The following is a 15322-nucleotide window of genomic DNA, read 5'->3' as shown; positions in this document are numbered from 1 at the left end:
CCTTTCTTAAACAGTATTATTCTTAGGGTATCAAAAGAATGTCCAGGTCAAAAGAGGTAGTATGTGAATCATAATAATCTATAATTCAGAGACCATTATTTAGTCCAATCTGCACACATTTTTGCTTTTCTGATTGATTGATATTTAACAGAAGGGTTTAAGTGGTTTATGTCAATACGAAATGAGATAGGCTGCTTTGGTACCTGTGGCGTTCTAAGGATTTTACTCAAGTGTCTGTGACCAAATAGCTTTCTCACTACATATGTACTTCATGGATCATACTTTAAGCCTTCTGTTTATCAGATCTCAAAAAAAAAATCATGAGAAGCTGCCAAATTTTATTTGGAAACAGGCAATGCTATGATATTGCTACATTTCTCTTCAAAATTATTCAGTGGTCTGCTTTTATTCAATGAAGCCACAATTCACACTACATTGGGTCCAGATTTAGCCAATGAATTACAAACCTTACCATTCTGAGAAAGAAGTTGTATTTATCAATTTATAACAAGACCCAACTCTGAAGGAGATTTTTCAGAATTCTGGTACTAATAACTCACACAGTTTTACCAGATTACAATTTAAGAAAATAATCTTCTGGCAGTAAATGGAACTTTAAACAAGTACTTTGACAAAAACCCCACCCTATTTTACATTCTGAAAAAGTGGCAATATCTAAAGTTTGACCAGATCTACTTTAGTGAGCAGACATACATGTTGTCTCACCCAGTGATACTGCCAGCATTCCCAAATATTTTTAGATGAGCCAACAAACATTTCTGGTTTTCCATGGCAAAATAAAGGGACACTGGCCCAGAGGAGTGCTGGGAAACTATATTTAGCAGGGCAATAGGGTAAAGGTTAATCTAAACCCATTAATATTTTTCAACTTTTTTAATGCTTTGTAGAATCTGTGTAATTAAACACAATATGTACGGCTGCTACTTCACTAGATTTTTATTAATGGGAAGCACGGGATCTACTGGTAGGCTTAAGCTCACACTCCACAGTTTCTCCTTTCACTTGATGCAGTATAATATATTTAATTTGAATCAAGGAATCCCTAGTCTACAATTCCATCTTGGCTATCAACTGTATTTATTCTTTCTGCCTTATTCCTGCAACAGTAAAGTAAAGATAAAAACCTGTTTACTTGTCCCAATATTCAGGACCATATTGATTGACCTTTTATCTGTATCTCACAGTAATTCATTTTCAATGAAAACCTAATTCTGGTGGAAGTTTTTGAGTGAAAAAAAATACTATCTCATACAAAATAAAATATTATTGTATGTTATATCAAAGCATGATAATTCCCATTACAAGGGCCCTCAAATGTCATCTGAAAGTTCTTAAAAAAAGACAGCTTTTCCAGAAAAAGTGAAATAATGCAAATGACTGTACAAGTTTCACTAGTTCCATATTCTCTTCCCAGATGAAAACTGCAAAATAGCCTACACAATTTCTGCAACCTAGCAAGTTATGAATGTTCTCAAGATATGCAGATGTCTCTAATGAAATAATTTTAAAGTTCTGGTTGTGTTTTAGAACATAGTCCTGGAAGAACAGGAAGTGGTTGAACCTCAAGGCTACATCATGATTTCCTGCATCACTAACCATCAAAGCAAGAAGACTTACGCAGTAAGTATCTCCTGGGAAAACCTGACCATAAAAGAATAAGGTCCTTCAAAGAGAGTTCCTTTGAAGAAAAATTAGACAGAAGCTTTCTTAATAAAGACTCCCAATGCTGACAGAATAAAGAACATCTAAACTACTTGGAAAAACTCAAATGCCCACTGATCTGAGAGGATTAAATAAAAACTTATTATAAGATATTTTATAAAATTCAGAGGAGTTATCCAGATTCTAGGACTTCAGATAAATATAAACCCATCTCAAATATATTTGTTGGAAAGATGGGTTTTCTTCTATGTCTATGGGGGTTTGAGTCTTTATAAAAAGTTCTTATGGGCAACGCAGAATGGATTCACTACATATACAATAGTATTCCATGGTATTTTAGAGTGCTGGACGATATTATTGCACTCACACATAACACAGGAGAAAGCAATTGTACTCTGGCCAACTTGGGGGGGGGGGGGGGGGGGGGGGGGCTGCGCATGCACGCAAATACATAATCTCTAAAAATAATATAATCCTGAATTTTCTTCTGGAATCAAGTCAGACCACATAGGCATGAAGGAAATAATTGGCAAGAAAAAGAAACACGGATTAAAATGTAGCATTTGTAAAATTATAGCTTCTAAACCCCAGGTTATCTGTAATGGGAAGCCTTACACTTTCAGGAATAGGCCAGTAAATTAACAACATGTTGGACAAAAATCCTAAAAATTAAAATAAGCACTTGGCCAAAGAATCTGAGATCTCAGAGAGGGGATCTCTATGTGGCTAATTCTTTCAAATTCACAAATGCAATGGCATTAATTCTTAACGTTCTGTTTAGTTTCTGTGTGGGTTTTGTGGTTATTTTAGGGTTTTTTTCCCATTATGATTGTAATATTATTGGACTAATCTATTCCTTCAGGGGAACTAGTGTAAATCCTGAACAAGACTCAGAGTTAACCCAGATTTGAATGAGTATCACAGAAAGTAGAACTCATCTGAACTTGGGTAAATCTAGAAACATGAAAGTAGGGACATTAAAAGGGAGAATTTACCACCTCCAGGCTCAGTTGTGCATTCTTTGCATATTCCAGACACTGATGAGATTGAGGACGATTTTTGTCTGTTCCTGAAAAGTAGGACTGGATAACTGCTTAGTTGTTAAACACATGAACAAGTGGTTTTCTTTTCTCAGAATTGGAACATTTCATGCTGAGTGACAGAGCTTCCTGTCTGTTTTTGATTTCTACACACTTAGTCAAATAAAGGAAACCAGGCAATTGTCCTGTCTGTTGTTAATTTCGTATACATATTTAAGGGAAAAAAAAAAGTAAAAATGCTACACAACACAAAGAAAGGATCAAGTACAAAAGGAGATGAAGTTACATAAATCCTCTACTGCCTGGTGTCTACTTCCTTAGTTTAAACCACTGGCTAGGTTCTTCAGCACCACTTCCCCTTCCACGGGCTCATTATCACTTTCCACCCACTGAAACAGCTGTGTTCTACTGGAACAACTGAGTTTAAAAAACAACGAAACAAAAACCCCACACAAAGTTCACAAGATAAGCAATTTTGTGTGCAGTTTTCTTCTCTGGAAGAGGTAATATGGAGTCTGACTTCCAGAATGTTGCAAAACTATCTTCTCCTTGAGGAAACTTTCCATTATAAAAATTGGGTCTGCATAATGGCAATAATACTTGGCCTTTAGGAATTATTCTAGAACAGATTATTTATTATATGGAATGAAAAACTAATGATGTACAAAGTCAGTTTAAAAACAAAAACTACCTCAAAGATATGCTTCATGTAACCGGTTTGTTTGACTAAAGGACACAGTAGTTCCTTCAGAGTCTGGGCTTAGAATCAGAAGAATCAAAACTGCGACTTTTTTTGCAGTGTCAGTAACCAATCTGATGCAGACTATGATTCAAAGCTGTGTAGTACCACCAAGCACTGCTGGGCTCTCAGTAAGATTTGTCATCTTTAACACCACACCAGAAGACTGGAGTTGTCTGATAACGAGCCATACCTTGGAGCACTAGAGAAAAGTGAGCATATCTATTCAACAAAGGCATTGCTAAAATGCACTTGTAGATCATCACTATGTTCTGGTAACTTCTAGCACAAACTTTACATAGATGTCCTACAATGTTGCAACTGGAAAACAAGTTTACTTCTTGAATTATTACCTGATCACAGATTTTATGAATTAAAGATTAAATGCATCAGATAACATGATGGTAAATTCTGTGAAAGCAGTACCAGCACAAGTTACATGCCTCACCACCTACCTGCCTCTCTGTGCATCCATCTACCTGCTTGTTTTACATCCCATGCACAAGGTAGTTGGAATCATGGGGTGGGGGCAGGTAAAGGACCCTTCCAATTCTACATGGTGTAATACCAGACAGTCAGATCAAGTCTTCAATGTATATCAGCAAAAGAAGAGGAAAACAATGAAGGATTTCTAAATCACCTTCCAAAAAGGGGGGGGGGGGGGGGGGGGGGGGGGGCGGGGTGTGCGGGACACGACACCAAACCCCTAAACAATTGATTTGTGCATGAGATGTTCTAAGAAATATATTTGAATTCTGTCCAACTATCTTTTCCTTCTTTAAAACAAACAATTTGAAAAGTGTGTTCCTTGCAAAAAAGGCTGTGTTGGATGATCAAAAGGAAAAAAAGCTACTGAGAGAGTCTTGTATGAGAATCTTATGCATTACAGTGTCCCACAAATTTTTGCTAGCAAGAATCTTACAGTCATACTGTACTTCATATTGATCTTCATGCTAAACAGACCTAAGAGCTACATTACACCTGTTGTAGGACAGACAGCAGGGTCTATTCTAAGGTGCAATTCAAACAAAAGCAGAAAGAAAGTAGTTCAATGTGAAGAGAACCTGAAGGACATTAAAGATAAAGCACTAGACTTGGAGATTTTACACTAAACAGCCTTTCCTGCCTAGGAGACTGTCTACGGAAAGCTTAAAACTGCAATTTCTTCTATACTTAATTCAGTATATATGAAAAGTTGTATATTGACAGATACAGATTAAATGCTGTTAAGTTATTGTTATAAATTTAAAATGTTATATTGTATATTTTTCTTGAGTTTGAACCATAGTTAACAATGTTGTAAAATGTTGAATTATAAGGCTTACGCAGGGTTATGCTTGTAAAGTGAAAATGTGCAATTAAGTAAAAGCTGTCCGAGAGATGAATGAACATCGATTGTTGTGAATTGATACAGTTTTCATCTAAGTAGTCACTAAGAGTGGACTACGAGGTCCAAAGTTTAATCTTCGTTTCCCATGATTTTTTCTTGTGGACTGTAACATTAATATTTCCATGAAAACAGTTGGGTAAATTAATTCAAGCTACTTTACCAGACTATACAACTAGTATTTTTGCCAGATAATCCAGCTTTTCCCAGATAAAATAACACTTTTACAATCTCAAACAGATAAACTATATTAGGCACTGAAAGCTCACTGTTCTCATCACTATAGATCTCACTGGGTTATATCTATAACTTCCTTTAAAAAGTAGCTATTTTGGCTAAGAAAAATCCTCATTTCAAGTTTAAAAGGCTGTTAAGTAAATATTAAGTTCCATCAGGGAAATAGCATCACCTTATGAAATCTCTTCTAAGTTTCTAGCTTCTTAACACACCCAATACTATCCAACAAGCCTCATCAGAAATTATTCTGAAGACCAAAGTTGCTTTACACACCTTGGCACACAGTGATCCAAAATACACCAGCTGACTCTTGCCCAAGAGCGCACCCTGGCATAAGCATTACAGCATACAAATGAGTCGCAGGATTAGGCACATCAGCACAAGTAAATTGTGTAAAGGAACTTCTTGTGACGTTTTTGTACAAAAGCAATGAGTCACTCTGTGCCTTGCATGACAAATAGCTTTATTCTTCATACCTTGTGCTTCGTCTACACAACTCCTTTTACATGTGAAATGATGTATGAGGATTCTGGACAAAATCGAAAACTTATGTTTCAAAGAAACAGGACATTTAGCTCACCTTGATATATAATTTAATCAAGTTAGACCTAAGTCTAGAGTAAATTTACTGAGGGCAGACTCTATGCTGAACAGTTCAAGCACATTAACTTGTGGTTTCGGGGTGGGTTTTTTTTCATTATATTCAGGCAGTACCTAAAAGACTGAACTTGCTTTTCAATGAAATCAGGAGTCACTTACGGTCTAAATATACTTTACATTTGGAAGCATAAAAAAAATGTGAAAAAAGGGGTAGATTTTATTAACACTTAGTCAGATGAAAATGAAGAAACATTACTTTCAAAACTCCGTTCCAAGAATTAGGAAGCAAAACTGTCCTACTGCAGCCCTAAAACAGAATAATTACCAGTGAGGATGATGGTGACACCCAGCAAGGCTATGCTGTGGCGATGCTTTACTGGCCCCCCAGGAATAGGCAGCATTAAATCAGAGCAGTTCTCTAGCTGCAGTTCCCTTCACCTGAGCCAAGGCCAACCCAAAATAGCACCTGTAGCAAATCAAATCCAACAACAACAAAAAATTTAAAAAATGGAGCACAACCACTTAGGCTTCTTAGTGAGCTTTCATGGATTTCTTGTTTCTCTCCTCCTTGTAAATGCAAAATCAGAGTGCAAATGGTTCTTCCAAAATTACAAAACTACCATAGTCCTTCCAGGTAAGACTATAACCACAATCAACTTCAACAAAGATATGTGCAGGATTTGTTGTGTAATACTTCTGCAGAGGCATTATTTTATACTCAGTTTTATGTTGTCAAACTATTTCAGTATGAACATTATTTATTTGGCAAAAAATAACTGCTATTTCAATCTGATAAGAAATTTTCACAGGAAAAAAATAACTTTTGATAAGTGGTGTCTCAAGCACTTTCAGCCTGGGAGAAATGTTGCTTGCCAAAGGAAGTGTTATATAAAAACCAACCTCACAATCAAGGATTTTTAGGTAACAGTCCTTGAAAGCAGTAAAAGCTGAAGGATTTTGTATATTTCTTATGCAGTCACCACAGTTAGTACCCTTCATTTAAGATTATAGTATATAAATTTCTTTGGAAAGAGAAAAAAAAACAAAAACCACTGTTGCCATATCTTCTAAATATATTTGCTATCATTTTATTTAGTTATATATAATGCAATTAGCTGGTATTTCAGAGCCCATTTTAATCTGATTTTCTAGATAGATAAAAGGTATTGAAAGGCAAATAAATGTTTTCACAGTGTCATAAAAGAAAGTGGAAGAAAATAAGGCAGCGTGGATACAAGGCTTGACTGGAAGACATGACTTAACGCTGACCAACCTCTCTCAAATCACTATAGCATAATCTGTTCCTCAGCTCCCTTTTCAAAACAATATATTAAATCCTCTATAAAAACGTACTTACTATCCTTAGCAGTTTGTTACACCTTAAATTGGTCTCTTAACTTCATAAACAAGAGTTGCTTAGGAGGAGATTAAGTATGAGATGACAGAACTTTAGCCTGCTCTGTGACATGCCAGTAACTCAAATTAGATGGAAAAGTGGCTTAGAGAATCAATTAGAAATTCAAGTTCAGGAAATCCATAGAAGCCATAAAGTTGGGATGGCCCGCTGTGTACCAACCTTTTGTCTCACTTTTGTAAAAAAGAACAGCCAAATTCGGTCAAAGATCTCCCAGCTGGGTGCATTGCCCACAGAATCCAGGAAGCAGAACAAAAACCAACCTGGCAGAGCTCCAGCTTGACAGTTGCATCTTTTACACAGGAGTGCCTTTTCAACATTAATCTTGCTACAGTCCCCTGATAATTTAAAATGGAAATTTAAATACTGCTACAAAATAGAACCTTGCTTAGCAAAAAATGTTTGTATTTTCATTTAGCTGCACATTGAGATTAGAAGACAAGCCTTATTTAGTTATTTATCCTGCAAAAGCTGAGAGAGATCCTAGTAGAGCATGCTCTGAGTTCACCACTGAAGACTACTTCTGATATGGAAGACAGTCATGTATCCATTCTGAATCAGGCAGTTCACTGTCAAGTGTGAGCTTTTACAAAACAAGTAACCTTCAGCCAGTCTCTTTTCTGATCCATTCTGCATCACAGCTCGGTGAATTAAGGGGAAAAACTAGTTTGACAGTCAGGTAATGAAAGCACTGATGCGTGTTCCGATCTCTGCTCTGTTTATTTTGATGACTTTCCAAGTTGCAATGCCAGCCTCTTCCTTGCTGGCCTAGTGAAGTGTTTTACTAGTTTTACAAAGCAGAGGGATCCCAGAGGAAGAGACTGTGAGAACTCTGTCCTGAAATAGACTGTTGCTGCATGGAGAAGCACTCTTTAGGGCTGCAGAACTCCCTAGTGCAATCTCTGTTCTAATGACTCAGACACTTGAACCTTCCCTCCACCCAGACTGAAAGCCTTTTGTCACTTGTGATGGACCTCTTCTTCTAACTGGAAATTATGTCTGAATGGGAAGTTTTCCAAATAAAATATAGTGAAAACTGATATATTCCATTAAAAGGATCAATATACTGGTGTTTCTTTCTAGGAGAGACATGAGACTGAAAAGTTTCCCCAAAATATTGAGAACCCCATCTAGCATTGGTTTGCTAGCCCATGGCTAAGATCATACGTTCCGAGTGCTAACTTTGAACTTTTTTAAATGTTCAGTTAAAAACAAATAACAAAACTCCTACTACATTTATTTCTGACTCTCACAAACAAATGAACTCACTTGAAAGGGGACAAAGAGACTTCCCAGCTTCCTCCCCAAACGTGGCCTTGTGTGTCACCTTCAATCGGGCTGATCAATAATATTGTATAGCATGTCACTATCCAGAATTGATGTTTAAGTCAGCATGGGCACTTTGGCCCTGTTACTGCAGCTTTTACCTATATACATACACCGATAAATATATATATATACATGCATATATATATACGCACATGGTGCTGCATCTGGCAGCACTGAAAATCCAGACAATTTCTAGTGAATAAAAGATTAATCCCTGGTTGACATGGTGGGCCACTCACGCATGCAGAGGCACATGCACATAAACCACCAAACTAACAATGCATAATTTTTTTTCCCACCCCCTTCACATTATTCAAATCCATATGGTACAGAATTCATTCTAATTCATCCTGTCTCAGCACAAAACAAAGTTATAAATATGAACGTAAAACAACATCCAGGTCTTATGCTAATCATGCAACTTAAGCTCATTAACAAGTCAGAGGCAGAGTGCTCAGTACCTTGCAGGACTGAATCCAGGATAAATTAGATGTACGTTTATGGACATCCTTGTGGAAAGCTGAAGGCCTATATATTGCTGTGAGCACATTTCTTCAGCTAAAAGTCAACATTTACATTTTTGCTATATGCAAATTAATATCTTGTCAGCACATTCTTAATAATTTTTCAAAACTGTATGAAACTTTTCATTTTAGTACTGTGATCTTCCTTAGTTTCTGAAGCAACTGTTCACCTGCCTGAGCTCCTGCCGATGCTTTTGCACAAAAATACCATCTATAAATGCTTGAAAGCTTGTACCTTTAGTGTGGCTAATAGATATTTCATTAGTAAGGACCTCTAGTCACCACTCAAGTCCAGCCAATAATGTATTTTAAATTCAGTGGTCCAGAACTTCTGTTCACCAAAAAAATAAGCTTTAAGCACTCAAACAGTTGAGATATGTAAATAAACAAAACCCTGACATTCTCACTATTGTTCATAATGTAATAATACTTGAGAGAGAAAGCACGATCTGGTCCCAAATCTACCATTCTTACCATCTGTTCTAGAAAGCTTAACTAAGAACAGTCAAGAAAATCTGATCTTCATATCAGAACAGACCACGTGGACTGAGAGTCGTTACCTACTAATTACTTCATTTCAGTGAAGTGACTGAGGTGTAGCTCTTCCCTTTGAAATTGATTACATGATTATCTTTCAATAAGATTACGATCCTTCACGTACAGTTGCTACAACTATATATTGCCAATATCTTTAGCACTGTAATAAACAATGCACAAGTAATGTGAATGCCAGAGAAATATACGCCGTAGACTAGCACAGAAGACCTAGACCTTATCTTCTGCTCACAGGTGAACTTCTCATTTACATTTCTGTGGCAAGGAACTCCAGGCTCACTGTCAATTCAATTTAAAACTCAGGATCTTCCATTTCTATTTCGACAACAACATCCCGGATAAGAATGCAGTTGCAAGACCAGGTGATCAAAGGAAAAGGAACGTTAAATTTGAGTTGACACACATAAAACGTCAGGTAAGGAAGAAATTTTATAGCGACTGGTCAAATGACGTATATAGCTCTTCTACTGAAGGCAGCTTTCCATGTCCCAGGTTCTCACTGCAGTGACAGTTCCAGCCTGCCTTCCTTCTCAGCCTTTCCCTTGAATTTGTCAGAGCGCTGTCAGCCATAGGGACACCTCTTCTGACAACGACTTTGTGGAGTACAAAGTGCAACATGGGCTTCAACCTAGATGGGCCTTCCATACTAATGTAATCAATGATAATATAGATGCAACACTTTTCTACAATACAACATAACATTTGAAGGTAAAGTACAAAGGAAATGCCTGTTCTGCAATTAAGTACACCAGAACTGACAAAAGTAATTTGAAATACTTAGTAAAATGTGAGTCTGCACATTTTACTCGATCAGCATTTCTCAGTTGCTTAGTTTGTTCAGGCTTTTCGTTTATCCTTCGTTTCAAAAAATATTACACTATTCAGCATTATGAATATACTGCCAAGAATAGCTACCTCACTTGGAGCTCCTCATTTAAATTAAGAAGGGATTTAAGGATTACAGAAAATACATCTTTTTAATAGCATTATTGTCTTGCTTGGTGTTGGAGCTTTGAAGCATCAACAGCTCTGGCACATGTGCTATTCACGTTCCTCGTGAGTATCTCAGTGCCAAAATATACAACCCAACCTAGTTCAAGCAGATTCCACACAAATTCCCGTAGTCTTCAGATGACTGTGAACAGAACATAATATATTTCAGAGAGAATTAATCCACTGCTAAAACCACATTTAGAGCAAAAATACTGGTGATCTGGAACTACAGGCTTTATGCAGATAAAATTAAGGTGGCATTTACCTCCTTAAAAGAGCTCTCAAATCTTAACAATTTGCATCAGCTGTTGGATCGGGGATATTGTTCGTACAGAAGAGCTGCAGAAAGTCAGGAAGGTTTTGTCAGCACTGACAGTAGTTGTAAGTGATTATAAAGCCACCAAGTTCTTTGTGTGTGTCTGAGTGTGTGCCTGCATGTTAGGCAGAGTCAAGAGATAATAATCCAGGTTACGGCTCCTCTTACTTTTGATATGCTGATGAACTACTCATGCACAGATTCTCAAATTCTTTCCTTACTTAGAGGGCATCATAGATAATATAGTCTATTCATGAGCAATTCCTCTGCCTGCCTCTGTGCCCAGGTTTTCTATAAAGCCTAATTTCATATTACCTAGAGTACCCTTCTGGCAAATTAAACCTGCTTGCTGAGAGTTTCAAGGAAATCAAAAAGTGTTACACTTTCTTGCTTCCAGTGTGAGAGGATTCTGCTTCAGAAAGACACGCTGTGGTCAGTCAGTCAATAGCAAAGCCATAGTCTGTCAAAAAGAAGAGTCTTGTAGGCAAACTTCAGATTTCTTTTCAAGACTTTGGAAGGCTCTCTTCAAACACTGACTGAAGTCCAAGTGGGTTAAGTGGTGTGACTAAACGAAAACCTCACCATGCCAACTATTAAAACTACATCTATATTAAAGCATGGTTCAGACACTTTTTCTGAACACTGCCTTGAACAAAATGTTTATTTTGGGAACAAAACAATGACATGAGTATCAGGAAAGAAAAGTACAAGGGTTGTTTGTGTTTTGTTTTGCTTTTTTCCAGAGAAGTTCTATATTCTCTCGAACATAGCAATATATTTCATAATGGTAGAAGATGTTTGCTGGAGAGTTGTCTGACCTTCTTAAAGGAAATAAACACACAGAAAGGGATTCTGAAAAAACAGAATAACAATGAATTTTGGTAAAAGCTTGTAAGAAAAAATTCTTCATAGCTCCGTCAATTGAAGTACTCAAAAAAATGAGCTGTAAACTGAGATGGAACTGCATCAATTTATACTTGCACACAGATTAAACTATAAGGACTAACAAACTTTGCCAGGTTTAAAAAACGAAATTATACACATACATAGCAGTAGCTTGCTTTTGTATTAACTCCAAGCCAGGTACAGTGGTAAAGATGTGGTTTGTTCAATGCAGCTCTCCCTCACCAAGCCTGGTGTGGCAGTCTTAAGTATGCCTCAATGAGAAGGCTTCCTTCTATGCATGAGATTGAAGAAGTTTTACGCTATTATGATTAGAGGAATAAAGCTAACAAAAGTAGTGGTATCTTCTAAGGCAAACATCACTATTTATTTAATTTTTAAAAGCTACAAAAACATTTGTAAAACATAAAAAGCTCTAACTGTGCTGTTGCATTAGGGCCTAAAATACTACTCCAGCCATGACATGAGCCACATGAAGTGGTTCTTCATTATCTTTGGTGGATACACTGATTAAGTTATTACGTTTTGCTTCAAGCAACGTATTGAATAAAATGTTCTCTTAGTACTGTATTACTGCACAGACCATGAATTTTGTTGAGTACTTGGCATGCAACATTTTTTCAAACCAAATTATTAAAGGCACTGAATTTGATAAATCTGCTTCTGAAATTACTTGTACATTCTAAGTACATTTCCAAGAAAAATTGCATAGGGGACATCCAATTTCTGAAGGACAAAACCACATTAAGACCAAGGTGAAGAAGGCATGCGTGAGAAACCATATATATGTATGCGCACTAGATCAAGTTTTAATCTCCTGATGGTTTGGCACGTTTTGTTTTGAAATATAAGCTTTCTTCATGTGTGTCAACTTTATGCGTGTAAATAGATTTGCCAATTAAAAATTTGTACTCCCATCTTACCATACATACATGTGACAACACAATACCTTTAGAAACAACACAAATTTATCTCAACCTCAAAGGGATTTAACCCCAATGAATATGTATTTCAAGACTATAAAGCTGTTTCATTTGAAATTTCATTATAGCAAATAGAAATTCAATATGTGTAGTCATAGACCAAGAGGGAGGTAAGTAAATTTTCTTTGAGGAAAAAAACCCAGCTTTTTGTGATATTCATTAAGAAACCAGAAAATTCATTTCCAAATCAATTTGACACATAAGCAAGGAAAATTTAAAATTGCAGATCTGTAGCATCAACAACCTTTTTGTAATATTCTATCACTGCAAAACAGGCAAATATCTATGGAAGCAAGAACGTGAAGAACGGAATAAATTATAACGTGAATTAAACAAGCAAAAACTACATTTATGCTGGCTTTATTGCCAACATTTTCCTTCATGGCCTTAGCAAACCCACTTCAAATGCAATAGATTAAAAGAAAAACAAACCCAAAAAAACAACCCTAGATGTTCTATCGTTCCAAAGGTACATCTTAAAATAAACTAAGTTTCTAATTGATTTGGTAGTATTTCTTGCTACACTGAAATTTAGACTTTAGAACTCCTACCACTAACTACAAGTAGTAGGAAAAATGTTATTTACACTATTTCCAGTTTCAAAATACCATTTTGTCAAAATATTTTTTTCCTCTGGAAATATGCCATTTTATTGAAATAATAATTTAAAAATATTTGGAGAACTTTAAATGTATTCAAAACAATCCATTCTGAAATTAAATGTTTTGATTTGTCACCATCTCAACTGCTGCTTCAATACATTTTCTGTTATATATAGTGTAATAAAAAGAACAGTATACTTCAGTTTTATCTGCATATAAAGTGCTGATGACCTTTCTATCGAAAATTTCCAAGTGATTTGTTTAACTAGTTAGCACTGTAGCATATTTTGACAGGGAAAATTTCTCAGTTCAACCAGGTTTTTTTTTTGGTTTTTTTTTTTGCATTGTTTAAAAGACCCTTCTGTGTAGTCCTTTTTACTACTAGCCCTAATTGGGGTCAATAAATATTCCTGTATTGTTTGGGTATGCCTTTCACATAGTAGCAACAGAAGAAAACAGTAACATTAATTACAAAGCAGACAAAACTCCCTACACTGTCTGCTGCTGATCAAAATGTCTCTTCAATACGCTCACTGTACTATTGTTCGTGTGCTACCGATAGTCAGATAGTCACAAGATAAATACCAATTACTATAAATAGGAGGTATTACACATGAGTCTGTGAAATCTTGAAACCTTAGTTTCCATTCAGCTCCCACATTATCTTGGTCTTTCAAATATGAAGAGATGCAATAATTACGAGGCAAAAGGCAGCAGCAAAGGTGTTATGCATGAAGCAGTGTTCGCTTTCCCTTTGGCAATCGGTTTTCCACGGACTAAAGGAGATGATGCCCTTCTACTGCACTTCCAAGAGCCACCTGAAAATACTGACAAAAAGGAGGCCCCAAGTAGCTAAACCCCACCTGTACGTGCTCTCCTTCATGCTTTTCAAAGAGAGATTCGGATACTTCCATGGAAATGGACATGGAAGAACAGGGACTAGAGAGAGTTTAAACGGCAGCATACTGCAACTGGAAGCGGATAGGCACGGGCACACGAGAACCACAGCGCTCTCATGCTCATCTTATGTGTGACATATGCTATTTATGACCCTGCTGAAGGGATTAATTTACATGGGTGATTCTAGTCGTGAGGTGGGAACATAGCACATGGGCTTACACCTGCTTTACTTTCACTTTACAACCCTAGCTGTATTTTAATAGATGTCAATGACGAGAGCTTCTAGCTAAGAGGAGACATCAGGCTCAGGTCCTTTGATACTTCCCTGGAGACTCTGAACAAGAAAATGAAGACAAACAAGACACTTTCACAGGTTTTGCATTAGGAGTTGTTAAATTGCAAAATGATGTTCCAACAAGTTTTATAATATACACTTCTACAGTTTTTTTCTTAGTGGCAGACAAAATTATACGAGACTCACGTCGTATGAAACATACACAGCGACAAGTACCAATACTGAGCTATGCACTGTTCAGTACCTTTATAAATTATCTGGATGACGGGATTGAAAGCACCCACACCAATTTGCTAGTAACGTTAAACTGGGCAGTGAGGCGGACCCATCCATGGGGAGACACACCTTAGAGCAGGGGTCCTCAAACTACGGCCCACGGGCCAGATACAGCCCCCCAGGGTCCTCAGTCCGGCCCCCAGTATTTACACACACACACCCCGCCGGGGGTTGGGGGGTAAATCAAGCAGCCGCAGATGACTGCCTACCACTTGATCCACATGCCAGCCCCCTGTTTAAAAAGTTTGAGGACCCCTGCCTTAGAGACCTGGCCAGGCTGGAATAGTGGACAAGCAAGGACTGTATGAAGATTAACAAAGCCAAGTGCATCCTGCACCAGGGATGATGTAACCAGAGAGCCCAGCACAGCCTAAGACCTGTGTGGTTGGGGAGCAGTCCTGCTGAAAGGGACCTGGGGGTCCTGGTGGACAAGCTGAACATGAGGCAGCAGGGCACCACTGCAGCAGCAGAGACTAACTGGATCTGGACTGCATCTGCAGGGGCATTATTGACAGAGACATGATCCCACCACTCCACTCAGGGTTT

The 15322-nt window shown here is 37.3% G+C and overlaps 1 protein-coding gene across 1 annotated transcript in view; it reads right to left on the bottom strand.

The window, feature by feature from the left end:
* The window catches only part of SPON1 (spondin 1), a 199899-nt gene that overhangs the window by 161176 nt on the left and 23401 nt on the right, over nucleotides 1-15322 (bottom strand). The window lies entirely within an intron of this gene.

The sequence above is a fragment of the Falco punctatus genome (genome assembly GCF_963210335.1).
Source record: "Falco punctatus genome assembly, chromosome: 10".
NCBI classification, from domain to species: Eukaryota; Metazoa; Chordata; class Aves; order Falconiformes; family Falconidae; genus Falco; species Falco punctatus.
The sequence above is the reverse complement of the archived record's forward strand: the minus strand, read 5'-3'. Positions and strand labels throughout refer to the sequence as shown.